The following is a 27,301-nucleotide window of genomic DNA, read 5'->3' as shown; positions in this document are numbered from 1 at the left end:
AATTTTTATTCTGCTATCAACATCACCACCTACTTCTTCCCAAATATGGTCTTTGTTGACTCCTTGCTCACTATCCAAATCTATAGGGGCTGACATAATTGTTCAGATTACTGAGTTAGGGGGTTGTTTGCTGCAACTAAACTTGGCTCTGAATATATGTGCACATTTGGCTCCAAAGAAGTGACCCATAATTGGATGAAATTGGGCAGCATGGGTTTCAATGGGTGGAATTGGCTTCTATGATGTTGTAAACAAAAACATTAAACAGCTTAAAAACTTGCTGATACTAACCCTCTCCATCTCTGTCCTATCAATTCAATACTTGAGTAAAATGGCATACTACGTAAAGTGTGAAGCATCTTTGAGGTGCCCATATGTCAGAAAAAAAAGGCAGTCAATACTGTGTGGTCTGCTGAGATTCAGCATGCTTCTGAGGATCAAATAGCAGACCAGCAGCCACTCTAAGACTTTGGATAACTTAGAGGAATTGCAGGATTCGAACCCTGGTCCCGATTGCTGGGGCTATAAAGACATTGCACGAACCATTACACCAACTGTGGCACCCCTTAACAAGTATTGTACTCCCAGTTCAGATAGGGATAATAAATATAAAGGGATAGAAAATAAATATTTATTTATTTACAGTTAGTGCAAAATAAGGTTGAATTTCAATAATGCACACAGGTCTTTTTATGGAACCGGAGTAGTTTATGGTTAGGACTATCAAGATGGTTCAAGAGCCTGACAGGCATTGAACAAAAATGTTGATGATCTTAGAGGTGTTGATTTTCAGGTTTCTGTACATTCTTTCCAAAGGTAGCAGTGAGAAGAGGTTGTGACCAGAGTGATGTGGGTCAGTTATGATGTCAGCTGCCTTCTTGAAGCAGCCAACATCACATGGATTGTAAGATTGAACCCGTGACGGACTTGGCTATGTTTGCTACGATCTGCAGTCTTCTGCATTCATGGGCTCTTGAGTTAACAAAATAGGTTGAACCATTACATGTAGTTTGCACAGTGAACCTGAAGAAGTTTAATGGAGTATTCAGCAACATGCCAAATTTCCTCAGAGTCCTTACAAAGCAAAGACATTTAGGGTGACTTCTTCACAGTTGCCTCAATGTTGTGGTTCCAGGAGAAGTCCTCTGATATATGAACTGCAGATATCTCCCACGGTGGCATGGTTAGTGTAGAGGTTAGTGCAGTGCCAGGGTTGGAATCCGGCGCTTTCTATCAGGAGTTAGTACATTCTCCCCATGACGTCTAGTTTCCTCCCACCCTCCAAAATGTACAGGTTTTCTCCTGTGTTGTAAATAAAAATCCTTAAAAACTTGCCGATACTAACTCTCTCCATCTCAGTTCTATCCATGCAATACTTGAGTAAAAAGACATATGACATAAAGTGTGAAGCATCTTTGAGATGCCCAAATACCAGAAAAAAAGGCAGTCAACATTTCTGACCGGAACCTGTTGTCAGGCCCGAACTGCCTTTTACTTCCCATTGACGCTGTTTGATCTGCTGAGATTTTCCCGTACTTTTGTGCATTGCACTGGATCCCGATGTCATGATAATGAATATGTATGAGATGTACCGTAAGTCACATGGTATGAGAGAGAGATAAGAGCACAAGCAGGAGAACAAAGGAAACTGGAGAATAAAGACCCTGAGAAGTTTACCTGATAAAACTTGTGTTTAATGTTTTATTAACTTCACATTTCGGGCCACAAATGTGACATTGGCGACGAGGATGGGATAAGCTTGAAGAAAATTAAAGACTAAACAAGATTACAGAGGATTATCAAGGTGATAAGAATTTTCTCTTTAACTCAGTACTTTTGGGGCTGGAATATTTCCTCATGGCTGGTGCAGACGGTGACTTTCTAACACATAGTGGAATTGCTCATTTTGACCCAATGGGTGATGCAAGCACTGTAAGTGTGAAGTGGAAGGCATGGCTGGAAGAATTTGAATCCTACGCCGACAGTCGTGGCCTATTTCTAGATACCGGTACAGTTGAACAAAAAGCGCAGAGAAGGGCGTTACTTCTTTTCACTGTGGGAGCCGCAGTTCGGGAAACATTTAAGACACTTTTGAATACTGGAAGAAAGGATGAGTACCGGAAAGCGGTAGATGCATTAAATGCACACTATGTAGTGACACCGAATGCTACATTTCAATGCCATTTGTTTCGGAGAACGAGACAAGAAGACGGCCAGACAATTGCTCAGTACATGACGAGACTACGCCAGCTAGCTGTTGGATGTAATTACATGGCAGCTGATTTGGACAACCAATTATTGGATCAAGTCGTACAGCACTGTAGATCAGATAAACTCAGAAGACGTCTACTGGAAAGAGGGAGTGAGTTGGAACTCACCGATGCTTTAACCATTGCTGCTGCATTAGAGGCTGTTGAAGGGCAATTTCATACCATGACCCTGAAAGACAACTCAAGCCTGCAAATTAAGAGGCTCTCACATCGCCATAACCAGCCAAGATATACGTCGACACAGGACGTGGAGTGTTATAGATGTGGAAACCGAGGTCACTTTGGAAAAGACCCATATTGCCTGGCCAAAGGCAAAGTTTGCAGAAAGTGTGGAGGTAAGGACCACTTTGCAAAGAAGTGCAAAAGCAAGTCCAATGCAGACCAGAAGAGGAAGAGTACAACTTCCAAAGGCAAAGCCTGGGGAAAGGAAAGTATCCTGGAAAGAAAGATACCATTCGCCAGATAGACGGTGATGATGATGTTACCCAGGAGGGACAGAGTAGGTCATTGTAGACTCAGGCAGTGACAGTAATGTGATTGATCGACATTTATGGGAGAAGTTGAAAAGGATAAAGATCATCTGTACCTCAAAGAAGTGTTCCAAGAAACTGTATCCATACACAGCAACCAAGCCATTGCAGACCATTGGATGTTTTACTGCAACTGTTGAAGCTGGAGATAAGTACATCGAAGCAGAGTTTATGGTCATAGAAGAGTGGGGAGAACCATTGCTGAGTAGAAGCACAGCGCAAGACCTGGCAATACTTCATATTGGAGCTTGTGTCAATTCAATTCAGTCATACGAGGATATGAAGCAAGAATTCCCCGCAGTCTTCCAAGGAGTAGGAAAGCTGAAAGGTTGACAATTGAAGCTAGCGGTAGATGAAACGGTCAAACCCAAGGCTCAACCAATGCGCCGAAATCCGTTTGGACTTCGTGGGAAAGTCGAAGCCAAAATTAAAGAATTGATCGAATAAGACATTATTGAACCGATGGAACATTCGACACAATGGGTCAGTCCCGTCGTGATTGTGCCCAAACCAAAGGGTGACATAAGACTATGTGTTGACATGAGAATGGCCAATGAAGCTATAATTAGAGAACGACACCCTATACCAACAGTGGAGGAAATACTTCAAGAACTAACTACCAGCAAGGTATTCTCAAAAATTGATCTGAAATGGGGCTATCATCAATTAGAGCTGGATCCAGGTTCCCGAGATGTAACAACATTTGTGACTCACTGTGGATTGTATCATTACAAGAGACTATCATTTGGAATTAATGCAGCTTCGGAGATCTACCAGTATGAAATCCATCGAGTGATTCAAGGCATTCCTGGAGTTGCTAACATTTCTGATGACATCATAGTCCATGCACCAATGACAAACGGTTGAGGCGTGTACTATCTAGACTACAGGAGGCAGGCCTTACCGTGAATGGAAACAAGTGCCAGTTCGGTGTGTCAGAAATGGACTTCATGGGACACAGACTTACACGGGAAGGACTAAACCCTGCAGAGGCCAAGGTGAAAGCTATTGCAGAAGCACGTGCACCTCAGAACGCAACAGAAGTGAGGAGTTTCCTGGGATTGGTCAATTTTTGTGCAAAGTTCATTCCTAATTTCGCTACAGTGGCAGATCCACTAAGGAAACTAACCAGGAAAGGTGTACCATTTCATTTTGGATCTGAGCAGAAGAAAGCGTTCACAGCGCTGAAGCAAAGCCTGACAGACGCAAAAACTCTTGGATATTACGATCCGGCGGCATCAACCAAAGTCATAGCGGATGCCAGCCCGGTTGGTTTAGGAGCCGTGTTGGTCCAGATGCATGATGGAGGACCAAGAATCATTGCCTATGCCAGCAGATCGTTATCAGATGTGGAAAGAAGATACTCTCAGACAGAGAAAGAAGCACTCGGACTTGTATAGGCCTGTGAGAGGTTCCATGCATATTTATACGGCATTGAATTTGAACTCATCACAGATCATAAGCCATTAGAGGTGATCTACGCACCTAGATCCAAACCATGTGCCAGAATAGAGAGATGGGTACTCAGACTACAACCCTACAAATATAAAGTAATCCACATTGCAGGGAAAACAAACATTGCAGATCCACTGTCCAGATTGGTGAAGGATGGTGGTCCACAATCCAAGTCAGAATTGGGAACAGAAACAGAGAGCTTTGTACGCTTCGTAGCTATTCAGTCGACACCGAAAGCTGTTACTACGAAGGAAGTCGAGAGAGAATCCGAACTTGATCCAGAACTCAGGGAAGTAAGAGAATGCATACAGAGTGGACAATGGGACAAGTGTACTCACAAGGCTTACATTCCCATTAGAGACGAACTTTGTTGCATCAGACAGTGTGTATTAAGAGGTTGCAGATTGGTGATACTGCAAAGATTGAGACCGAAGATCGTATCCTTAGCGCATGAAGGACACCTAGGTATTGTTGGTACCAAGCAAAACCTCAGGACCAAGGTATGGTGGCCAGGTTGTGATAAAGACGCAGAGAAATTTGTTAAAACTTGTCATGGATGTCAAATCACAAGTAGGAGTAATCCGCCAGAACCGATCCGGAGTACGCAACTCCCGACAGGACCATGGATCGATGTAGCTGTTGATTTTCTTGGACCTTTACCGACGGGTGAATCAATTATGGTAGTGATAGATTACTACAGCAGATACTATGAGTACGTGGTGTTGAAGTCCACAACCACTGAAAAAAAAATACAAGCGTTAGCAGAGATATTCGCAAGATATGGATTACCTGTTACATTATACTCTGACAATGGTCCACAATTCATTTCAGAGACATTTGCGGAATAAATGAGGACCACAGGTATCCACCATCATAAAGTAACTCCGAAATGGCCGCAAGCCAACAGAGAAGTAGAGCGACAAAATCAGTCCATTGAAAAACGATTGAGGATTGCACACGCAGAAGGACAAAATTGGCGAGAAGCATTGCTATCTTATGTGGCTGTCTATCGAGCAACGCCTCATGCAACCACTGGAAAAAGTCCTGCAGAAGCATTTTTTGGGAGAAAAATCCGCACAAAATGCCAGAAATAAAGGAAATCCGAGACGACCAGGAGATGAGGGACCACGATGCTGAAAAGAAAGGTGCAGCAAAGCTGTACACAGATTCGAAACGTGGAGCCAAGTACTCAGACATCATGTCAGGAGATAATGTTCTAGTGAGGCATGAAACTGGTGGTAAGCTAGACACACCTTATTACCATCAACCCTATACTGTCGTATCCAGAAGTGGCAGTATGGTGACAGTCAAGTCTCCGACTGGAGTCCTGTATAAGAGAAATGTATCAGGTGTAAAAAGGTACCAGTCCAGAGATACATCGAGCGAAGAGGTTGAAAGGCCAATACGAGATGCTGAAACTGAGAGACCTAATGATGTTCCAGAGGCAGTTACCAGCACTCCTGATGAAGTGACTAGAGCGCCAGAAACACTCGGAGCCGTGGCAAGCAGTATGTCCGACGCCGAGAGTGAACAACCGAGAAGCGACGACAATATCGCAGGCAGGCCGAAACGAAACCGGAAAGTGCCCAAACGATACGAAGACTTTGTGCCATAGTTTTAATAAGAACTTTGGGACAGTATTTTAATCTTAAATCATAAAGTGCATGTATGAGTGCTGTAGGAAGTAAATTTTATGTAGTTGTGTTATAGTATTACCATTAGTTACGATGTTTGTATGTTTCCGAGGGATATTGGTAAGTGAAGGTAAAGTTTATTTCTGATTAAAGGAGGGATGTCATGATAATGAATATGTATGAGATGTACCGGAAGTCACGTGGTATGAGAGAGAGATAAGAGCACAAGCAGGAGAACAAAGGAAACTGGAGAATAAAGACCCTGAGAAGTTTACCTGATAAAACTTGTGTTTAATGTTTTATTAACTTCACATTTCGGGCCACAAATGTGACACCCAGCCCTTCATAGGCCAAGGCCTTTTTTAAAACCAATTGGAAGAAATCCCCAGATGCATGGAGTGAGAAGTGATTAATGAGAATGAGATGGAGTAGTGTAGCCTGGGGGTGCATTATATCTGTTCAAAACATGCATTAATCAAACAAAGAATGTAACAGCTTTGAGAATGATGTGGTCCAAGTAATATTAGAGATAAAACATCTACTAAATCTTTGCCTTCATATGGACTAAAAGATTGCTTTCTGCAAGTTATTAGCCTCTGACTACACCATATTACAGTCCAGTTGCACCTTTATACAGAGAATAACTTGTTAGCCAAAAATAAGTGTAGCTTCTAAATATAGGTTTTAAATGGCACACATTTGAAAGTCCTGGTTTCCAGGATATATCAGAGAACCAATGTTTTATTTCACCCTTAAAGTTGGGATAATTCGATCAAAATTGCCAAGAAATCAAATGGCATTATCAGGGTGGATAAAATGTTAATAATTTCTGCTGGTCGAGGAGTCTAGAACTAGGGATTTGGTCTATACCAGGCCATGCATATACCAGAAATATGATGGGAATGCTCAACATATCAGCTAGCAATGATAATGTTGATGTTTCAGGTCAAAGACTCTTTATCAGAACTGGAAAAAGAGAAAAATAACATCTCTTTTCTCTCTCTCAGTTCTTTCCACAGATGCTCTGTTTTGAGCATTTCCAACTTTTCCCTCTCTCTCTCTCTCTCTGGAGTTCGAACAGGCATAATCAGAAAGCATGGTGAAAATGTGTCTGATATTTCTGCACGGCTATGATGAATTGTTAATTTTAACTCTTACATCAACCGTAGGTACAAAGAAATATTGGACAAGCCAGGGAAATGGTCTTAGCTCACCCATCAGTTCTGAATGGGTACAATGGGCTACCGAGCTAACTCTTGTTCCTTCTTGTCTACCTGTACAACACTTACCAAATGAGATGTAGGGCATTTGTGGAGTCAATGATGCATCATGAGCTAATGACTGAAATATAAAGTGTGTGTGGTGCCAAATGTCTGTCAACATCTCTCCCCTGCACCCCACAGGAGGCATCCAGAGATCAGGCAGCCCTTACAACAGTTGTAGGTAGGCACAGTGGGCATGTAACCATTGCTAAGTGATTGTTGGCACCCAGGACTGGTGACCAGAACCTCCTGGGAGTTAAGCCACAGCTTCTGACCGCTCCTCATACTTTTCCTGATTCCCTTCAAGGTCTAGTTCCTCCTCCCTGTCTTCTTCGACCAGCTGGTCAGCAGTGCCAAGTTCTGGCTGCCTCAGACAAAAGTTGTCCACGTCTCCCGGGCCGCCCCCTCGGTCCTTCTCGTCCCCGCGCCCTTTCCCTGGGTCCCTCCAGCGCTGACGTGTGCCTCCGGGCGCCCAGCACGGCTGTGCGTGCGCAGCGCCTCGCCGGCCGTGCTCGGCTCGTGAGCGAGCGCCGGCCGCGGCGGCGTTTCCTTGACGTGGCACTTCCCCAGCCGCTGGACACCGGCGCTTACCCCGAGAGCCGGCAGAGCAGCGTCCAGTCGGTCCCCCACCGACCCCCGCCAAGGTAAATTGACATCTTTCAAACCACATTACAATATGCATGCATGCTTTAGTGTTGAAAGGTTTGCTAATTTGCTGCGATCTAGCTTAATGTCTCTGGCAGTTGTTCCGAAATTTGCATTAAATGTTAATGTTTTAAATGGAAATGTTTTGCATGAAATGTTAATTTGCAATAAAGAGTAAAAACAGAAAGCATAGGTCAAATGCGTGGGTAGTTTGACGTGGCAATTCATTCACTTGACAGCTCTGTGAACTGAGTGTCAGTTCAGAACGACATTTCTTATTAGAGCATTTAGACGAATACTGGTCTTAGGGCTGTCTCAATATTTGGGCAATCAATCAGTCTGAATTGATCTGATTAAAAGTTAATGGCTGAGAAATGAGGCCTTGCATCAGCTGCATCCAGTGATGTGCGGTTGTGGCAGATGTCTCCATGAAGGGGGTGAATCCGCTCCAATATTAAATAAAAAAACTCAAGCAGTAAATGAGTCTCATCAATATCAGTTGCATTCATAACCATGTACTTTTGAGATTTATTTTAATTTGGCCTTTGGCAATGTGTTTGTCACTGTGTCATGATGGGCACTTCACTGCTGGATTAGAATCAGAATTTATTGTCATAAAATTTGTGGTTTTGCATCGCTACAGGTGCAAATATTGCGATAAATTACGTTTAAAAAGTAAGTAAACTCCTGCGAACAGAAGAGAAAGTGAGGAAGTGTGTGTGGTTTCATTGTCCGTTCAGAAATCTGATGGCGGAGGGGAAGAAGCTGCTTTTGCGCCTCGTCTTTAGGCTCCTGTACCTTTTATCCCGATGTTTAGGTAGCAGAGTAAAGAGGACAAGCCCTAGGCGGTCCTTGAGGATGGAGGCACTACCTCTTGTAGATGTCCTCGATGGAATGATGACTGGTGCCCGTGATGTGGCAGGCCAAGTTAACAAACTTCTGGAGCTTTTTTCCTCTCCTGTGCATTGGCTCCTCCAACCCAGTCTGAAGGGTACACCTGTAGGAATTTGCAAGAGTCTTCGGTGACGGACCAAAGCTCCACAAATCCTCACAAGGTACTGGCAAGCCTTCTTTGTGATTGCATCAACATGGATGTTCCAGGACAGATCTTCAGAGATCTTGTCACCCACCCAGGAATCTGGCACTCTTGACCCTTTCCACTGCTGACCCCTCAATGTGGATTGGTTCACGCTCTTCTGATTTCCCCCTCTTGAAGTCCGTAACCACCTTCTTAGTTTTGCTAACCTTGAGCGCAAGGTTATTGTTGTGACACCACTCAACGAGCTGATCTTTCTCCCTCCTGTGCGCTTCCTCATTGCTTCTGTGATTCTGTCATTGACTGTGGTATCATCAGCAAATTTGTAGATGGCATTGGAATTGTGTTTAGCCACAGTCAGTGCGGAACATTTGCATTGTTCATCCTTCCCGTGTATTCCGCCTGATTTGTTGAAATTTCAGGTTGAATGTTGATAAAATTCACCAAATTAATTTGTTTTAAAAATCTTTTTTCATTGGTGGCAAGGCTCAGATTTACTGTTCATTCACCATTGTCTTTGAAAAGGTAGTGCTGAGTGTCACGATTGACTCACTGCAATGCTCGTCGACTTTATTTTTCTCTGGCTCTTATGCCTTGATGTCAAGGACAGTCCTTCCCACCTCACATTTGGAATCAGCTCTTTGGTCCTTCTTCCTGTTGGCACTGCAATAACTGGTGCAGAGCCAGAGAGCGGAGAGTGCAGCCACAACACTCCTCTTCAGAGCCCAACTGCCCAATTATTACACTAATGGCCCCGTACCGGTTTAAAATGGCCTGCAGAAGGAGATGGCGGTGTTCTTTTTCAGCATCGATGAACCTGCGGAGGTTCACATCTGAGGCAGCAGACCACAAGAATAATAGCTTCGAAGAGATCAGCAGACCAGTGCCGGATGCCAGATTGGGAGAATATCACCCTACTGAGAAGGAGAAGCTTCCGAGAGGCACCTACAGGGAAGGTGACCACAGCAGCGGACTTGGAGAATGAAGAACCCACGCTAGGCTGCAGAGAGCTGGAGATTAGCTTATGAGCTCCAGGTTTTGGGGCTGGGATTTGTGAGTGTATTGATTAGGGGGAAGGTTCCTGAAAGGCCTCTATAGTGTTTCCTGAATGGCATAAGAGTTTTGGAACCAGGAGCACAGGTTTGGAGCAAATAGGAGGCTGTGGAGCTGCAGATGTTGTGAAGCACAGTAGGCGAATCTCCGGTCACTTGGACAGAAGGCGAATATATAGACACGGAGTAGGAGGTCAATTCATGGATACTCTCAATAGGAGACATGTCCACAGACACTCAGTCGGTGGTGAATCCACAGACACTCGGACCTACTGACGGGATGATTTGCTTTCTCTTATTGATAGGTGTGCCTGACAAGTGCTGCCCCTTCTTGTGCCTGTATGGCAACCAAAAAAGGACACATTTTGGGTTTTTATGTACATGACGATAAAGGAATGAACACTTTCAGACCAAAGATCTGATGTGGTATGGAAGTCGATAGTATCTTATGGATTTTGAACTTTTGAGCTTTTCTATATGGAATTTCCATTTGGTTAACAAAACTTTGCCCAGATGCAAAGGGACATGTAGTCAATATGCAGGATAGACTGAAGATAAACTTGCAGAGAGTCGGTGGTGAAGTAGGCAAATGCAATGCTGGTATTCTTTTGAAGAGGAATAGAATATGAGAGGTGGCACAGTTGGTGTAGCAGATATTGCAACGCTTTTACAGCACCAGCGATCGGGACTGGAGTTTGAATCCTGTGCTGTCTGTAAAGGAGTTTGTACATTTTTCCCCTGTCTGCATGGGTTTTCCCTGGGGTCCCCGATTTTCTCCCACCATTTAAAATGTACTGTGGGGTTGAGGGTCAATTGGGTGTAATTGGGCGGCACGTACTCGTGGGCCAAAATGGCCTGTAACCGTGCTGTATGTCTAAATACAGAAAAATAAAATAAATAAGAGCAGGAATGTGATGTTGATGTTTTATAGGACACCGGTGTGACCTCACTTGGAGCATTGTGAGCAGTTTTGGGTTCTACATTTAAGAAAGGATGTGGTGATATTGGAGAGGTTTCAGAGGAAGTTCACAAGAATGATTCTGGGAATGAAAAGGGTTATCAAATGAGGAATGTTTGACAGCTCTTGGCCTGTACTTATTGGAATTTAGAAAAATGAGGAGGGAACTCATTGAAACATTTTGAATGTTGAAAGGCATGGACAGAATAGATGTAGAAAAGTTGTTCCTCATGGTGGGAGAGGCAAGGAAAAGAGGATACAACTTCAGGATTGAAGGGCGGCCACTTAGCACAGATATGCAGAGGAAATCTTTTAGCCAGAGGGTGGTAAATCTGTGGAGTTTGTTGCCATAGACCAGTGTGGAGTCCATTTAGTGTATTTAAGGAAGAGATTGATAGGTTCTTGATTAGCCAGGGCATCAAAGGTTATGCCGAGAAAACTCAGTGGGGCTGAGTGGGAAAATGCATTAGCTCATGATGGAATGGTAGACTCGATGGGCTGAATGGCCTATTTCTGCCTCCATGTCTCATAATCTTAACCTTCTTGCTAGTAAGGTTGGGAACAAGGGTTCATGTCAGGGAGGATAACAAGAACAGAGTCTTTAGGCAAAGAAAAAAGGCTTTTTCACACAATCTGGAGGTGGAACAGCAGCAGGTAATAAATAGTGGCCATAGTAACAATTGTAGAGAGGGTGAGAGGCAGAGAGTTAAATGTGGAAGATCTCTGAGATGCATTTATTTCAATGCAAGGAGTGTGGTAAACAAGGTGGATGAACTAATGGTGTGGATTGACACGTGGCTGTACTGACAATAACCTCACCAGCAGTGCGAGTATAAGTCAGCTTTAATAAACTAATATGTACACTAAGAGGTCTTGTCTCTCTGCAAGACGAACCTGGAAGGCTAGACTGTAGCTCCGGACTGCTTTATATACAAGGTCACCGGGATGACCCCTGGTGACCTAGTGGTGTAATTACATATCACCACAATGGAGTTATGATGTGATAGCAATTAGTGAGACATGGTTGAAGGAAGGTTGTGACTGGCAGCTAAATATTCCAGGATTTCGCTGCTTTAGACGTGACAGAACTGGTGGGATACGAGGGGAGGTGTGGTGTTGCTTATTAGGGAAGATAATACAGCTGTCCTGAGGCAAGATAGACTGGAGGACTAATCGCGCGAGGCTCTGTGGGTTGAACTAAAAAATAAGAAAGGTGAGGCTACAAATAAAGGGGTATGCAAATGTGCAGGGAAATAGCCGAGATGTGTAGTAGAAATAGGGTTATGATAGTTGGGGATTTCAATTTTCCTAACATTGATTGGGAAACACAATCAGTGAGAGGGAGGGTGGCTTAGATTTTGTACAATGTGTTCAGGATTGCTTTTTGCAGCAATATGTTAAGGTGCCTACCAGTGTTAGATCTATTGTTAGGGAACAGAATAGGGCAGGTGAAGGAAGTGTGTGTTGGTGAGAACTTTGGATCCAGTGATCATGGGTCCATTAGCTTCAACTTAAATATGGAAAGGGATAGGTCAGGACCGAAGTTGAAGGTCTTTGAGTGGGGGAAGGCTAGATTTGAAGAAATGAGAAGGGATTTGCAGAAAATTATATGAGCTGATCTTTTTTCTGGAAAGGATGTCAAGGAGATTTGGAGGGTATTTAAAGAAGAGATATTGAGAGTACAGGATTGTTACGTGCCAGTCAGATCGAAGGGCAAGGCCAAAAGCCTAAGGGAACCGTGGTTTTCTGGAAAAATAAGGAAGTTGGTTCAGGATAAGAGGGGGGCATTTACTAAATTTAAGAAGCAAAAAATGGATAAGATGTATGCTTATTACATAGATTGCAGAAAAAACCTTAAGAAGGAAATTAGAAAGGCAAAAAGAAAGAATGAGGTGTCAATAGCTGATAAGGTAAAAATGAATCCTAAGGGTTTTTACAGCTATGTGAATAGTAAAAGGAGGGTTAAGGATAGAATAAGACCGCTGGAAAATGAGAGCAGTGAACTGTGCGAGGAACCATATCAGATGGGAGAAATATTAAATAATTTTTTTCTCATCTGTGTTCATGAAGGAAAAGGACATCGGACTGTGTGAGATAAGTGAAGCAAATGGCTTTGTTATGGAAAAGATAGAGATTAGTAAAGAGAGGGTTTTGGAGCTTCTTGGGTCAGTAAAAGTGGATAAGTCTCCTGGTCCAGATGGGATTTTCCCCAAGATGTTAAGGAAGGTCAGGGAGCAAATAGCAGAGACACTGCAGAGACACTATTTGAATGATCACTGGAGGAGGGTATGGCGCCACGGGATTGGAGGGTTACTAATGTAGTTCCGTTGTTTAAAAAAGGCACGAGGTGTTGGCCAAGTAATTATCGGCCTGTAAGCTTTACTCTGGTGGTAGGGAAAGTTATGGAGGGTATTCTTAGAGATGGTGTGTATAAATACCTAGATAAGCCGGAATTGATCAGGAGTACCCAGCATGGGTTTGTGAAGGGGAAGTCATGTTTGACTAACCTTGTTGAGTTTTTCAAAGAAGTGACAAGAAGGGTGGATGAAGGTTGGGCAGTTGATGTAGCCTATCTGGATTTTAGCAAAGCTTTTGATAAGGTTCCAAATGAAAGGTTAGTAAGGAAGGTTCAGTCACGAGGGATTAATAGAGAAATAGTAAGATGGGTTCAGAGGTGGCTGAAGGAGAGACAGCAGACGGTCATGGTGAACAACTGTCTGTCAGGATAGAAGCCTATGAGGAGCAGTGTGCCACAAGGATCGGTGCTAGGTCCCCTGTTGTTCATAATTTATATTAATGATTTGGATGATGGGGTGGTTAACTGAGTAAGTAAATACACAGATGATATGAAAATAGGGGGAGTGGAGGATAGTGAGGAAGGTTTTCAGGGATTACAGAGGGATTTTGTTTGTCTGGAGAGTTGGGCTGAAAGATGGCAGATGGAATTTACTGTAGAGAAATGTGAGGTGCTTCATTTCGGAAAAAAATAATCAAAATAGGACATATATAGTAAAGGGGAGGACATTGGGGAATGCACAAGAACAAAGAGATCTTGGAGTTATGGTGGTGTCCCATGTTGACAGGGTGGTTAAGAAGGCATAAATCAGATCGTAGAGTATAGGAGCTGGGAAGTGATGCTGCGATCATTTAAGGTGTTGGTGAGGCCAGGTTTAGAGAATTGTGTTCGGTTCTGGTCTCCAAATTATAGGAAGGATATAGATAAGGTGGAGAGGGTGCAGAGAAGATTTACAACGATGTTGCCTGGCTTAAAATACCTAGAGTACAGAGAAAGATTGAAGAGGTTAGGACTTTATTCATTGGAATGTAGACGTTTGAGAGGAGATTTGATAGAGGTGTTTAAAATTATGAAGGGAATAGATAGACTTGATGCAAGTAGACTTTTCCCCCTGAGACCAGGGGAGGTTGAAACAAGAGGACATAAGTTAAGGGTAAGGGGGCAAAATTTTAGGAGAAACATTAGAGGATGCTTCTTCACTCAGAGAGTCATGGCTGAATGGAATAATCTACTGGAGGAAATAGTTGAGGCAGAGTCAATTCTTTCATTTAAGAGGAGGCTGGATATATACGTGGATAGGAGGGGGTTAGAGGGTTATGGGTAGAGAATAGGTGGGGGATCTAGTGGAATTGTTTGAATGAACTGGCGTGGACTTGAAGGGCCGAGATGGCCGGTTTCAATGCCACACAAACTGTTATTTGGCTATTTGGTTATTTATTATTTCTGCTTTGTCCCTTAGAAAAAGGATAACATTCCTTCCACTCTGGCTTTGAATGTTCTGAAGTGACTGATAAGGCCAAAATGGGAACAGCAGACATGTTCAGAGAAAGCCTCTGGTGGGACAGATGTTTTGTTTGTGAGGTAGCATGCCCATTCACCACTTGCATTAGATCTCTTTGATGTCTTCACACCATCCCAAATGTTCCTCCTCTGGTTTGGAAAGGTCATATTTTATTTTGTGTATAAGGAAGCTTGGAAGGCAACCTAGGATCTTAGAAGAACCATTATTTTACTGTAAACAGTAGAGTAATTACGACTGGTTCAATTTCAAATACAAATTTATTTATTTCTTGATTGTATTAGTACAACCTGCCAAAAACAGTGATCTCTGAACCTCAGTGCAACATGCTGCAAACATACATGCAGGCATAACTCACATACAAACGGTACACATTATGTGCACAGTACACATGCAGATATTAAAATAAATGAGTATTATTGTTAAATAAATAGTTGAGTCACAGAAGATTTGTATGAGCAGTTCATCAGCCTCTCTATTCACTGTCCTTGTTCCTCAGCCACGTAGTTCTGGCTCTGAATCTCCTGTATCTCTTTCCCAATGGGAATCATTGGAAAATATTGCATGCAGGGTGGTAGGGGTCCTCACTGATTTTGCGAGCCCTCTTAGACAATGGTCCCAGTAAATCTCATTGATGGGGGGTGGGGAGAGGGAGACCCCATGATCCTCTCTGCCACGCTTATGGTCCTGTGGCTTGACCTCTGATCTGATGCTCTACAGCAGTTGTACCACACTATAATGCAGCCAGCTAGGACACTCTCGATAGAACTCTTGTGCGATCGAATTGTTTATTATTGTTATATGGCCAGGATAATGTGAACTATTTTGTCACTGCATAAGAATACACCCTTCTCACTGTAGTAACTGTAGTGCACCACTGTGGGGCGTATGTATAGGAGTGTCTCTAAACAGTATCCTGAGATGGTGGAAGACATCAGTAAGTAAGGCTCTTCTGTTATTTGAATCTTGCATCTCAAAGTTATTTAAGAAGCCTCCCAAGTAACACAGAGATGTAACATGGTGGCAGCGGAATAAGAGAACAGGAATAAAGCCATACAATTGATTGTGTCACTAAAATATGAAGGGGAAGAAAAGAAAAAACATTACTGGAAAAAAATTGGCTGGAGCAACAGCTGTTCACCCAGTGATGCACTTGGGGGCTGAAGACATTGTTGAATCATTTAAAAAGTTTCAGCAGAAGTGCAATTTAGGATTCAAAAGCTATTTTAAAAATGCAACAGCAGAGAAGGTCAGTTATCTACTTCTCTGGACAGGGGAGCGAGGCCTTGACTTATTTAATAACTGGGAGCTTACAGAGGTGGAAAAAAATGATCCAGAGCAGATATTTGCAAAGTTTTTTTTTCTCACCTTGAACCCAGGTCTAATCATAGAATTAAATGCTATGAATTTCAAGGTTTAGTGCAAGATACTGATGAGACTGTTTATAACTTCCTCACTAGACTAAAAATTGCTGCTGCAAAATGCAGATTTAAGGATATAGGAGAAAGATTAGTTGATCACCTAATATGGGGGTGTGTCCATCCTGAAGTGCAAAAGTCTCTTATAGGGAAGGATAACTGAATTGGCCGAAGCTATAGACACAGTCAGAGCTTTTGAAGCCACGAGGATGCAAATTAAATCCCTATCTATGCAGACCCACCCACAGCAAAGAGAAGGAAGGTTTGATGCTATAAAGGACACAATTAGAAAAGTTCAAACCCCCAAGACCTGCAGGAAGTGTGGCAGACAACACCCCTTCAATGACTGAAACAAATGCCCCGCATACGGTTTTGAATGTAGAGCCTGTGGTAAAACAAACCACTGGGCGAAGATGTACAAGTCTGGTATGAAGAAAACAGTAATACCAGAGGGAAAAAAAAGACAAGAAGAAGATCCACCACATAAAAGGAAACAACAAGGAGGACTCCGACACCCAGATACTGGACATAGAATCCATACCCCTTCACGAGATGTTGGGTTTGATGAAAGAAAGAAACGAGTTGCACACAAGGATCCAAATACACAGGACAATCCAGAACAAGCCGACGATATTTAACCTAAAGTTGAAGCTGGAAACTGGATCACAAAGCAATGTCCTCCCACTCAGACTCCATTGCCAGATGTTCCCAGCAAATATAATAAAAGGGTATCCTTTTATTGGAAACAGCAAATGTCACATTAACAATCTATGGTGGACCGAAGTTCAAGCAGCTAAGCAGAGCTAAGATCAGTGGCCACCAGAAGGGAAAGAACATCCTCTCTACCTTCTACGTGGTAGATGCAGACGGACCAGCAATTCTAGATCTGGATAGCTGCCAGGTGTTGCATTTGATCTCTGTCAATTATGAGATCGAGATGAAGAAGATATCCAAAAGGATCAAAAGAGACACACCATTGGAGAACCGACCTCCAGTCACAAACAAGGCTGAGCTCATGAGCATATACCTGGAATGCTTTGATAATTCAATTGGATGCTTTGGAGACTTTGAATATCCCATCGCCCTAGATCCAAACTGCAAACCAGTCATCCCTGCTCCAAGGAAAGGTCCACTAGAGATTAAGAAGAAGCTGGAGCAAGAACTGAAGGACATGGAAAGGATGCAGGTCATGGCCAAAGTGACTGAGCCGACTGACTGGTAAATTCCATAGTGATCAAAGAAAAACTAAATGGCCACTTGAGTATATGTCTGGACCCTAAAGACTTCAATCAAGCAATAAAAATGGGTCACTACCCAACACTGACACTAGAAGACATCACAGCAGAACTAACAGGATCCAAAATCTTCAGCAAGCTGGATGCTAAGAATGGATACTGAAATGTGAAACTAGATGAGGAATCACTTCTCCATTTGGTCGTTGCAAGTTCCTGCGACTACCTTTTGGCCTAAAGGTGAGGCAGGACATGTTCCAACAGAAGATCGATGAGACCTACAGAGGGTATAAAGTTGCAGGTGGCATCGCAAATGACATCCAGATTTTTTTGCAGAGATGGAAAAGCTCATGATCTTCATCTACACCAGGCCATGGAGAGAACAAGAGGAGCTGGAATTAAATTTAATGCAGTCAAATGCATTATAGAAGAGAAGGAATGCCAATTCTTCGGAATGGTGTACACTCCTGATGGGGTAAATCCAAGCCCAGAGAAAGTTAAAGCCATTACCCAAAGGACAAAAAGGAACTCAGAAGTTTCCTTGGGTTGGTCCACTACACGAGTTCCTTCATATCACATATGTCAGACTACACAGCAAACATCAGAATTGCTGAAGGAGGACATGGAATTTCAGTGGGGTCACCATCACATCAGAGAAGTTTTGACCAGCTCAAAGAAATAATATGCAGATAAGTGGAGTTAAGATATTATGATAGAGAAAAAGCCCTCACTCTGCAAGTTGCTGCATCTAACAGAAGCCTTGGTGCAACAGTAGTACAAGAAGGAAAACCAATAGCTTTTGCCTCAAAAGCACTAACAACTGCGGAGACCAGATATGCCAATATTGAGAAAGGACTGTTGGCGGTCGTATACGGATGCAAAAATTTTCACAAGTTTCTGTATGGAAGAAAGTTTACAGTGGAAAGTGATCATCGCCCACTGGAACACATCCAGAGAAAGAACCTAAACAGGGCACCAGCTGGACAGCAGAGATTACTTCTACGACTACAATGCTATGACTTTGACTTAAAATACATAGCAGGCAAAGAGATGGTGCTTGCTGATACCTTGTCACGACTTTCCCTGAATGAAAAATATGAAATGGAAGAAAAGGGGATCAAGATAATCATCTAGTCAGTGTGACCAGTAATAAACTAAGCCAGATCAGAGAAGAAACCAATAAGGACGATGTGTTGCAAATGCTTTCTCAACAAGTAATACAAGGATGGCCAGAGAGGATAAAGCAGATACAGCCTTCAATACGTCAATATTGGTCTTGTAGCCGACTGTTACAAAGAAACACACACACATGCAGTGTGGCAGGTTAAGTTCACTTTATTAGGGCTGGAAAGGCTACTTTTTGCTTTGATCAACTGAGTCAGCCATATGAATAACAATAATGGGCGGGAACATCCATGCATATGAATGCCCTTCTTCCCCAGCCTGTTTCTGCTGAGTTAGCTGGGCAGCTTGACCAATGGCATTTTAGGGCTGTTGATCTGCAGCTTCTACCCCCGCCAGTTCATTGTCCTGGGAGTCTGCTGCTACGCGATGTGCTGGCCCGATCTCCGCAATTGCGGGCCTCCACAGTCTATCAGAAACAACATATCATTGGAGAATGTGTTCTGCTGGCTGGATCAAGACTAATTATACCTGAAACAGTGCAGAAAGAGATTCTCCAGAAAATACATGAAGGCCACATGGGAATGGAGAAATAGAAAACCAGAGAGAAGTCAGCCATGTTCTGGACTGGTATATACAAATACATTGAAAATATGGTGGCTACATGTCAAATATTGCCAAAAGTACAGAAACATACAACAAAATGAGGAAATGATTTTTACAGAAGTACCTGCCAGGCCATGGGCACACAGGGGGAACAGACTTGTTCACCGAGAATCAAGAGTGATATTTAATAGTAGCCTGTTATTACTCTAAGTTTCCATTTGTCAAAAGGGTGAAAGACCTGAGAGCGTCAACTATCAGAAATGAGAGCAAGTAATATGTGACAATGGAACACAGTTCACGTCGTAAGAATTCAGAAAGCTGGATTTGTTATCACTACAGCATCCCCATACTACCCCAAAGGTCATGGGTTCATTGAAAGACAAGTGCAAACTGTGAAACGCACACTGGTTAAGTGTCGCAAAACAAACGAAGACCCAGACCTCGCTCTTCAGTCATTACCAGCAACACCCCTTAAGGGCTGACATGAAGTCCCCGGCAGAACTTCTAAATAGCAGGAGATATAAAACAACTCTGCCAAGCAAAATACACCATTCAGAAGACCAGGAGGAAACCAGAAGAAGACTGACTGTCACCCAAGAAGAAGGACACCAGCATTATAACAAACATGCACAAACACTGCCAGAACTCTTCAGAAGGCAACATGTGCACATTCAAGAGCCGATGTTGAAAACATGAACCCCAGCAAAGGTTATCAGAGAAGCTGAGACATCAAGACAGACTCTGGCAATCAGCTGAGGAGGAACAAAATTCACATCCGACCGACACAAGATTGGACGAAGCAGAAAGCTTTAATACCAGCAAAGCCTGCAACACCAACATCAAATGAGGTATCGAGTGAAGAGACCACAACCACTAATACTGAAACATCAACACAGCAGTTGTCAGGTGAAGCTCAGCAAGCTACATCACCTACACATGGACCAGCAACACAGAGCCCAACAGTCGCAGCCAAGTCCACAAGATGGCGAAGCAACATTTGCCCCCAGTGCAATATCGGTAAGAACTATTTAAAAATAGTTGTGTAAACAAACTAGTGTACAAGTTCAGTTACTTAAGTTGCACTGTAAAGAAAGTGATAAAGTACACAATTTTTCTTTATCTTGAGAAAGAGGGCTATTTTATAGTCAGGATAATGCATAAGAATATACACTTCTCACTGTAGTAACTGTAGTGCACCACTGTGGGGCACATATGTGAGTGTGTGACCAGTTTCCTGAAATGGTGGCAAAGGGTTTCCTGTTATTTGAATCTTGCATCTCTAAGATATTTAGGATGATTGAAATCAGTACATGGTCAAGTATTCCATATCCAAAGATCTGAATCCAGAAAAGATCCAACAATCAAACTTTGTTTTAGCGTCAACATGACGTCACAAGTGGAACATAATTCAACACCTGACTTGCCCATGTGGGGGCTCTGTTGACGCTAGTTTGATTACAATAACATTAAAAAAAAGACATGAGACCTTTGCTTCTGGCCAGGAAGATGGCAAACAGAGCTGGGTCCGACTCTTCAGCATCAGCTGCAGCCGGATTCAGCGACTCCGTTCTCAACTTCAGGTGCGGTGCTGTCCGCATCGAAGAAATCACCTCGGGCTCCTGAGCAGGAGCGGGGACCTCGGGCTCCCGGGCAGGAGCGGGGACCTCGGGCTCCCGGGCAGGAGCGGGGACCTCGGGCTCCCGGGCAGGAGCGGGGACCTCGGGCTCCCGGGCAGGAGCGGGGACCTCGGGCTCCCGGGCAGGAGCGGGGACCTCGGGCTCTCGGGCAGGAGCAGGGACCTCGGGCTCCCGGGCAGGAACGGGGACCTTGGACTCCCGGGCAGGAATGGGGTTCGTAGTCGCAGACCGGCTTCGGTGGTTGAGAGGTGTCGGGGACCGATGGCAGAGATCATTATTTTGGTACGTATTAGACTTTATTTAACTGCTGATATAAGTGTTTTGCTGATCCAACTGTGCTGTTTTGTTTTGGTTTTATTCCAAAAACTGGAAAAAAAAACAAACACCAAGCATCTGGTTGGTCTCAAGCGTTTCAGACATGTGGTACTGTTCTTTCTTCTTTGACTTGGCTTCGCGGACGAAGATTTATGGAGGGGTAATGTCCACATCAGCTGCAGGCTCGTTTGTGGCTGACAAGTCCGATGCGGGACAGGCAGACACGGTTGCAGCGGTTGCAAGGGAAAATTGGTTGGTTGGGGTTGAGTGTTGGGTTTTTCCTCCTTTGTCTTTTGTCAGTGAGGTGGGCTCTGTGGTCTTCTTCAAAGGAGGTTGCTGCCCGCCGAACTGTGAGGCACCAAGATGCACGGTTTGAGGCGGTGGTCAATGGGGCAGGCACCAAGAGATTTCTTTAGGCAGTCCTTGTACCTCTTCTTTGGTGCATCTCTGTCACGGTGCCAGTGGAGAGCTTGCCATATAACACGATCTTGGGAAGGCGATGGTCCTCCATTCTGGAGACGTGATCTACCCAGCGCAGTTAGATCTTCAGCAGCGTGGATTCTATGGTGTCGGCCTCTGCCATCTCGAGTACTTCGATGTTGGAGATGAAGTCACTCCAATGAATGTTGAGGATGGAGCGGAGACAGCGCTGGTGGAAGCGTTCTAGGAGCCGTAGGTGATGCCGGTAGAGGACCCATGATTCGGAGCCGAACAGGAGTGTGGGTATGTCAACGGCTCTGTATGCGCTAATCTTTGTGAGGTTTTTCAGTTGGTTGTTTTTCCAGACTCTTTTGTGTAGTCTTCCAAAGGCGCTATTTGCCTTGGCGAGGCTGTTGTCTATCTCGTTGTCGATCCTTGCATCCGATGAAATGGTGCAGCCGAGATAGGTAAACTGGTTGACCGTTTTGAGTTTTGTGTGCCCGATGGAGATGTGGGGGGTTGGTAGTCATGGTGGGGAGTTGGCTGATGGAGGACCTCAGTTTTCTTCAGGCTGACTTCCAGGCCAAACATTTTGGCAGTTTCCGCAAAAGAGGACATCAAGCCCTGGAGAGCTGGCTCGGAACGGGTAACTAAAGCGGCATCGTCTGCAAAGAGTAGTTCACGGACAAGTTGCTCTTGTGTCTTGGTGTGAGCTTGCAGGCGCCTCAGATTGAAGAGACTGCCATTCGTGCGGTACCTATACAATAAATGATCTACATAAAGGAATTTCTGTCTGTTGGTCTTAATGAACAGGTCAGGCATTTTTCATTCTATTGTTTTGTCATATTTGGAGTCAACTACTATCCATTGTAATTGCTGTCTTCTGCAGGACTCCATCATAATTTGAGTTAGTAGAATCTATTTCTTCTGTTATTTCTGTCCAGTTGTTCTTCTTTGAGCCCAGTGGTTCAATGAAGTGCTTTATGTCTTTCTTTGTGGAATGAAAATGCCATGCCCACCCCAAACTGTCCTTGAGAAAGTGGTGGTGAACAGGCAGCATTCTTTAGCTGCTGCAGCCTGTGTGGCAAAGGTACTCCTGGAGTGTTGTTAGGTGGATTTTTGTTTGTTCCATTTTTTTGTGTGCACTATAACTCCCCAAGGTTTCATGAACAGTCTCATCTTACTGCATTCAACCTTTGCCCTATGGTCCAGTTTTCATTTGAACTGGTATGAAAATTTTCATTTATATTTATGCAGGGAACATCAATGTTTTCGAAAGCCCCAACCATGTGCTCCAGTTTCTGTTTGTAAATTTTGCAAAGTAATATTCTGAGCCCGTTTTGAAAAGTTTGAATCTATTTCCTGTTGAAGCCCTGCCCATTAAGAATGGGTTTGCTCTCTCCTGCTGCAATTCACTCTCCTCCACATTCCATTTCCTGGCATGTCTGCCAACTTGATGATGTCATCAATATGTGGTGGTTACATATTTACAAATAGGGAGCCTATATATAGGGGGGTTAGTTTTTCCTCGCTCTCCCGTGTGACCTCGCCAGGTATTTTAGATGATACTTGATAGTAAGTACTTTGTGCTTTTTGACTTGTCCTCCTCCAATCCACTACTGATATTATTCTTTTTATTTCTTATTTCTGTTTCTTTTTGTTAGTATATTATTATATGTTAATAATATATATAAGAAATGACTGATTTTTTGGGGGGTTTGGGTTAGGGAGGGTTTCATTTTAAGGGGAGGAGATATATTTTGGTTTTTGTAGTCAGTAATAACCTGTATTAAAATTCATACAGCCAAACAAAGAACAAAGGGAAGCGGGCAATTACAAAATGAAACTCAGCAGGTTTTACAGTATGCCTAAAAGATAGATATACAGTAAAACAAAACATCCTGGTATTCAGAACCCGAGTTGGTTGGTAGATGCTGGAAAAGTGAATTTTCTGGTTACTTGAGACTGTGTGTTGCATGATTGGCGAACCAAAGGAATTGAATGTAATATCTCTGTTAGGCAATGACACTAAGCTGGGTGGCACTGTGAGCAGTGATGTAGATTCCAAGAAGCTGCAGGGTGACTTGAAGAGTTGGAAGATACACAGCAGATGCAGTATAATGTAGAGGAATGTGAGGTTATCCACTTTAGAGGCAATAACAGGCAGGCAGCTTTTTGTCTGACAAATTCAGAAAAAGTGGAGGTGCAACAAGAACGGGGTGAAGAGGTGCAAGAGTTAATTAAAGTTTGAACATAGTTAAGAGGATAGGATAGTTAAGAAGGCAAATGGGATGTTAGGCTTTATTAATAGGGGGATTGAGTTTAAGAGTCAAGAGGTTATTTTGCAACTCTACAAATGTATGATGAGACCACACAGGGAGTATTGAGTTCAATTCTGGTCACTTCATTATCAGAAGGATGTGGAAGGTATGGAGAGGGTGTAGAAGAGATTTACCAGGATGTTGCCTGGATTTGGAAACAAGCCTTATGAGGCAAGGATGAGGGGAGACTCGATAAATACAAGATTCTGAGAGGCATAGATAGGGTGCACAGCTATTGCCTGTTTCCCATGGAAAGAATGGCAAACATCAGAGGATGTGTTTACAAAGTAAAAGCAGGGAAGTTTAGGGGAGACATCAGGGTTATGTTTTATTTTTACACAGAGTTTTGGTGCCTGGAATGCCTTTCTGGGGATGGTGATGGAGCGTAAAATATTAGGGGCATTTAAGAAACTCTTGGACAGGCACATAGATAAAATAAAAATAGGGGGTTACAGGGTAACCCCTAAACCTCCCTGCTTTTACTTTGTACACACGTCCTCTGATGTTTGCTATTCTTGCCATGGGAAACAGGTGATAGCTGTACACCCTATCTATGCCTCTCAGAATCTTGTATCTATCAAGTCTCCCCTCATCCTTGCCTCATAAGGCTTGTTTCCAAATCCAGGCAATATCCTGGTAAATCTCTTCTACACCCTGTCCATAGATTCCACATCCTTTCTATAATGAGGTGACCAGAACTGAACACAATACTCTTAAGTATGATCTTTCCAGAGATTTGTAGAATTGTAACATGATCTCTCTACTCCTGAACTCAGTCCCCCTATTAATGAATTCCAGCATCCCATAGGCCTTCTTAACTATCCTATCAACCTGGGCAGTGACCTTGAGGGATGTATGAATTTGGACCCCAAGGACCCTCTGTTCATCCACACTCTTAAGTAGCTGACCATTAACCCTACGCTCAGCCTTCTGGTTTGTCCTTCCAAAATGGTCCATCTCACACTTATCTGGATTGAACTCCATCTGCCATCTTTCTGCCCAACTCTGCATCCTGTCTATATCCTCTTGTAACCTTCGACAACCTTCAGCTCCATCCACAACTCCTCCAACCTTTGTGTCATCCACAAATGTACTGACCCATCCTTCCGCCTCTTCATCCAGGACATTTATAAAAATCATAAAGAGCAGGGGTCCCAGACAAATTCTTGCTGCACTCCACTAATCACTGACCTCCAGACAGAATACTTTCCTTCCACTACTACTCTGTTTTCTTCCTGCAAGCCAATTATTCACACAGCCAAGTTTTCACTGATCCCATGACTCGTGACTTTCTGGATGAGTCTCTCATGGGGGACCTTGTCAAATGCCTTGCTAAAATCCATGTAGACACATCTACCTCCCTACCCTCATCAATTTCTTTTGTTACCTCCTCAAAAAACTCAATTAAGCTCGTGAGGCACGCCCTTCCCTTCACAAAGCCACGCTGATTATCCTTGAGTTGACTGTACTTTTCCAAATGCTCATAGATCCTATTCTTAAGAATCTCTCCAATAGTTTGCACACCACTGATGTAAGACTCACCCGACTATAATTCCCAGGCTTCTCCCTATTACTTTTTTTAAACAAGGGGTCAACATTTACCATTCTCCAATCCTCTGGCACTCTCCCTGCAGCCAAGGAGGATTCAAAAATCATAGCTACTGCCTCAGCTATCTCTTCTCTCACTTCTCACAGCAACCTGGTATATATTATATCTGGCTGCGGGGACATCAATCTTGATGTTTTTAAGAAGATCTAACACTTCCTCTTCCAGCTCATAAGCCTGTCCTATTCTGACCTCGCCCTGATCCAGGTCCTTTTCTCTTGTGAATACTGAAGCAAAGTATTCATTTATGGCGTCCTCAACCTCTTCTGCTTCCAGGCACATGTTGCCTTCTTTATCCTTTACCCTTTATCCTCACTTTCATTCTTGTCATCCTTCTCCTTAATTTTAAATGTCAAGGTCTTCTCATGCCCTCTTTGAGCTTTCCTGAGTCCTTTCTTAAATTCCTTCCTGGCTACTGTATAATTCACATGAGCTCTTCCTGTTTCCTGCTACCTATATCTAACACACCTGGATGCTTCCTTTTTATTGGTTTTCTCACCTGTTTCATCAGCCACAGTTCCCTTTTCTTACCTTCTTTTCCTTGTCGCAGGTGCAAGTGGTCCCTAAACTTCCCCCACACTACTTCTGTGCTTTCACCCTTGTACATCTGTTTCCAATTTATTCTCACTAGTTCCTGTCACATCTCTTCTTAATTAGTCCATTCCCAGTTAAGCACTTTCCCATTCTGTCCATTTTTACCCTTTTCATTAACTATGCTGAAGCTAAGGGAGTTTTAGTCACTCATCAAAATGCTCCCCCACTGAGAGGTCCATCACCTGACCATAGAAACATAGAAAATAGATGTAGGAGTAAGCCATTTGGCCCTTCAAGACTACACCACCATTCATTTTGATCATGGCTAATAATGTACCCAGTACTTGCCTTCTCCCCATACCCCCTGATCCCCTTAGCCACAAGGGCCAAATCTAACTCCCTCTTAAATATAGATAAGGAACTGGCTTCAACTACTTCCCCAGATCTAGATCCAGTATGGCCTCTCCTCTTGTCTGCTGGTCCACATACTGTGTCAGGAATCCTGACTAATTCAGTCCCATCTACCCCTCTTGCAGTCATGAGGTGCCAGTCAATATCTTTCTTTGGCTTGGCTTCGCGGACGAAGATTTATGGAGGGGGTAAGGGAAGTTGAAATCACCCATAACAACAATCCTGTATTTCCTGCACCATTCCAAATTCTGCCTGCTTATCTGCTTCTCGGTGTCCCGAGGGCTATTTGGGGGCCTATAGACTACTCCCAGCACAGTGATTACTTCCTTCCTATTTCTGACTTCCGCCTACCCCAACTCAGTGGACACTCCCTCTCCAGTTGCATCCCTTTCTATAGCTGTAAAACATTTTTAATGAAGAAGCAGGAAGGTCGAACTGTGGTTGTATTGGGACTTGATGAGGCCACACTTTGAGCATTGTGCGCAATTTTGGCCTCCTAATCTGAGGAAGGACATTCTTGCCATTGAAGGAATGCAGCAAATATTCACCAGGCTGATTTGCAGGATGGCAGAACTGACACATGAAGAAAGATTAGATAGTCTGGAATTGTACTCATTAGAACTTAGAAGAATGAGATGGGATCCCATTGAGTCATATAACATTCTGACAGGACTGGGCAATTAGCTATAGGAAGAATGTTCCTGATGATGGGAAGGGGTCAGAGCCTAAGCATAAGCGTTTTCGGAATGCGACAAGAAACATCACTCATAATTATCAACTTGTGTAACTCCCAACCGCAGAGTATTATTGGGACCAGTTCATGGGATATATTCAAAAGAAGATGGCTAAAGGGATCGAGGGGTACAAGAAAAAGCAGAAATACAGTATGCAGGTAGTATGGACAGGACAACCTCAGATGTTGAGGCCCACTAATGCACCTAATTTGTCTATGAATACTGTTAGTTCAACTCACGGAGCAATAATGAAAGAGATGAAAAATCAATAATATCAGATCTTACAAG

At 43.4% G+C, this 27,301-nt stretch overlaps 1 protein-coding gene across 3 annotated transcripts in view; it reads left to right on the top strand.

Moving 5' to 3' along the window:
* Window positions 1-27,301, top strand: part of sec24d (SEC24 homolog D, COPII coat complex component) — a 291,170-nt gene that overhangs the window by 48,898 nt on the left and 214,971 nt on the right. The window contains exon 1 of one of the 3 annotated variants that reach the window (XM_069926600.1): window positions 7,660-7,795. The exons of 1 other annotated variant lie outside the window; for it this stretch is intronic. The gene's annotated coding sequence lies outside the window, so the exon portion shown is untranslated. Of the gene's footprint in view, window positions 1-7,659; window positions 7,796-14,617; window positions 14,720-27,301 lie in introns of those variants that run through there. One more of the 3 variants, XM_069926601.1, reaches the window with a different exon arrangement.

The sequence above is a fragment of the Narcine bancroftii genome, chromosome 3, assembly GCF_036971445.1.
Source record: "Narcine bancroftii isolate sNarBan1 chromosome 3, sNarBan1.hap1, whole genome shotgun sequence".
Taxonomy (NCBI): Eukaryota; Metazoa; Chordata; class Chondrichthyes; order Torpediniformes; family Narcinidae; genus Narcine; species Narcine bancroftii.
This window is presented reverse-complemented; position numbering and strand designations above follow the sequence as displayed.